Source organism: Homalodisca vitripennis, chromosome 3, assembly GCF_021130785.1.
Source record: "Homalodisca vitripennis isolate AUS2020 chromosome 3, UT_GWSS_2.1, whole genome shotgun sequence".
Classification (NCBI taxonomy): Eukaryota; Metazoa; Arthropoda; class Insecta; order Hemiptera; family Cicadellidae; genus Homalodisca; species Homalodisca vitripennis.
The window spans coordinates 30,999,045-31,001,876 of record NC_060209.1 but is presented as its reverse complement, the minus strand read 5'-3'; the positions used below and the strand labels follow the sequence as shown (position 1 = coordinate 31,001,876).

Sequence of the window (2,832 nt, the reverse complement as noted above, 5' to 3'; positions counted from 1 at the left end):
AACCTCTGTTATAAGCAGAAAATACACATCTTATTGTATTTTGGAAGCTTAGTTAAATAAAATTTTAATAGCGTACAATAGAAGTACCTAAAATAACAAATTTATATTAGAATTAAATAAACAAACATGAGCGCGATAGTTAAAAAATTATTTTATATATAACGATACATATCATTATTATATATCCAAAGAAAGTAATTACAGTAATATAAATTAATCCTGGTATTGAAAAATACAGCAATAGATTTATCAATATACATAAATAGACAAAAATTGGTGACCACACAAACGTGCAACGAAATCCAGCGGCGCCGTGGCTTAGTTGGTTAAAGCGCCTGTCTAGTAAACAGGAGATCGTGAGTTCGAATCTCGCCGGTGCCTTACTTTTTTTTTACTTTGGGTTTCAGCATACCACTGTTGAACGCTAACCTCTTACGATATCTGTTTATATTAAACGTAACCGTATATATTACACAAAAATGTGTTCTTTTATATTTAATTAAATTTAATTTTGGCCTCCAATAAATAACTGACTAAAAAATGTCTAATTCTATTTAAAATTTGTTTTTATCCAAAATAATACGGAAAAAAACGTAGGAACTGAATACAAATTATGGGTTTTGTCTAGTTAAAAATGTATATTTTTGGTAATGATATAATTTTTAATAACGCTCAGGAATTTAAAAAAAAACAATGTAATATTACAATTTTTATTTTTAAAAGCTACGTTCAGAAAATGTAAAAAAAAACTTAAACATTTTGCCGCACAATATTACTCGTAGATATAAAGAGATAAAATAATGTGCGAAAGGAATTAGGTGAAAACATTAAACTATTTTACAAAGCCTAATTCAGAGATTACATTAGTGATTAAAGAAGTAATACATCAAGAACATTAACAAATAATTTCAATTCGTTCGTCTTGTGAAGGTGATTAATTATTCGTCCAATAGGCAACGACTGTAAGCCGATCATGAGTCCCAGCCAAGAATCATGTTGACTGGGGTAGCTAGCGTAGAGCACTGTTGAAGATTGAATTTCATGGATGTAGCGGTGGGGGGGGGGGGGGTTTGGGGAGGGGAGGAGGTGTACCAACAGAGCCGATACCATTCACTATTGTTAACTTTTAATAAACCGAGAGGCATTGAACAGATTTTATCAGAGGGAGCGAAAATGAACTCCTCTAAGTGGAAAATTGGAGGATGTAAGTAAATATTCCAGGCGTGGTGCCTCGTCGTACCACCGCATCGATCTAGCCTGACAGCTAAGGAACAGACACCCTTGCTAGGTTAGACAGCCACGTCACACGTGTAATTCTTCAGAAAGAAATTGAGAAAACGGTGGAGTAAATAAAGTACACTTTTGTAAGTGTAACAATAACAGTTATTCCATTTTTGTTTCGGATATTATGTTTGGCCTGCGATATGACATGTTTTGTTACGGTTTACTGTATAGGTTTAACTCATTTTAATTAATTAAATGAACTAAAGTTAGTAAAATTATGCATATTCTTAATGATATAGAACAACACTTCGTGTAAATAATCTATGTAGCTATGTACATATAATTGCAGTACTCTTGCCTGAAAAGTAATTTTACACGATTCAATGCAGTTATGAATGTACAAAATTGCAGTTTCATTGTGACAAGCGCAAAAAAAACAACGTTTTGCTTTGTGTTCTTACAGATACAAAACTGGAAGTTAATTTTTGTGATAATTTTTTTTCTGTACTCGCTTAAATGCAGGAATAAACAAGCTAAATTCAAATTTAACTCTCGTTATGGCTCATCTATCTAGTTTGTGGATAACGTTCAAACTCGGATATCTTTACTTTTTGATCCGAGGGTAGGTTGTTAGGTATTAAATAATTGGATATAATAGCTAGTTCAAACAATATGTACAAGCTAGTTGAATTCTTAGAATTTGACCAAACACTAAAACGTCTTTAAAATTAGAGTACTGCACTGTGCAAATACTGTGTCCGTATGGTTACACTAGGCCGTTGCGATAGAAGCAAATAACAGCCGAAGAAAACGGAAATTAATTGGTTAAAGAAAATGATACCTTTTCTAAATTTTAGAAACAAGGAAATTCTCATCTAAACCTAGAACAAAATGTTATAATCTAAATTGCTGAATCTATTTTCAACTAGTTGAAAATAATAATCCAAATGATTTAATGTTGAATATAAAATTAATGATATAAAACTGGTTTTTTAATTAATAAAAAAATAAACGTAGAGTTAAACGTACAATGTAATTATAGTGTAATTAATAAATATAATGTCCATATTTCAAAATTGTACAGGAAAAATAATTAATTATTACTTCTACGTATTTTGAAAGTGATGCTCGATATAGATTTTGACAGTGCCTGCGAATAAAAAATACATTAGCAAGACAGTCACGCGTTGTACATCATGGTAAAGTTTCCTCATAAATGAAGGCGTTTCCGAATTAGTGTTCTTTAAACTGGATGTAATCTACTATTGTGTGTACTTTCCTAATTGGTTGACCAGAAAAATCATAATTTGCAAATGTAGAAATAAAAAATTAAATAATAATTTTAATTTATTACAACAAAATAAAACAATTATTTTGACATTTGTAGATTTGCAATAATTAGAAAAAATTGATTTTAGAAGACTACAATGTACATGGATGTCATTCGGTTTACAACTTAATTATTTATTTTGTACATAAAATTATGAAAAACATCATAAAGCTACGAAAGGTTATATTTCTAGTCATATATATATATATATATAAAATAGCTTTATAACAATATAACTTGGTAATGTATATATATATATATATATATATATATATATA

At 29.7% G+C, this 2,832-nt stretch overlaps 1 non-coding gene across 1 annotated transcript; it reads left to right on the top strand.

Moving 5' to 3' along the window:
* The first annotated feature begins 307 nt into the window (after window positions 1-307).
* Window positions 308-381, top strand: Trnat-agu. The gene has a single exon. It is a non-coding gene; the product is annotated as a tRNA-Thr (tRNA).
* Window positions 382-2,832: the final 2,451 nt, after the last annotated feature.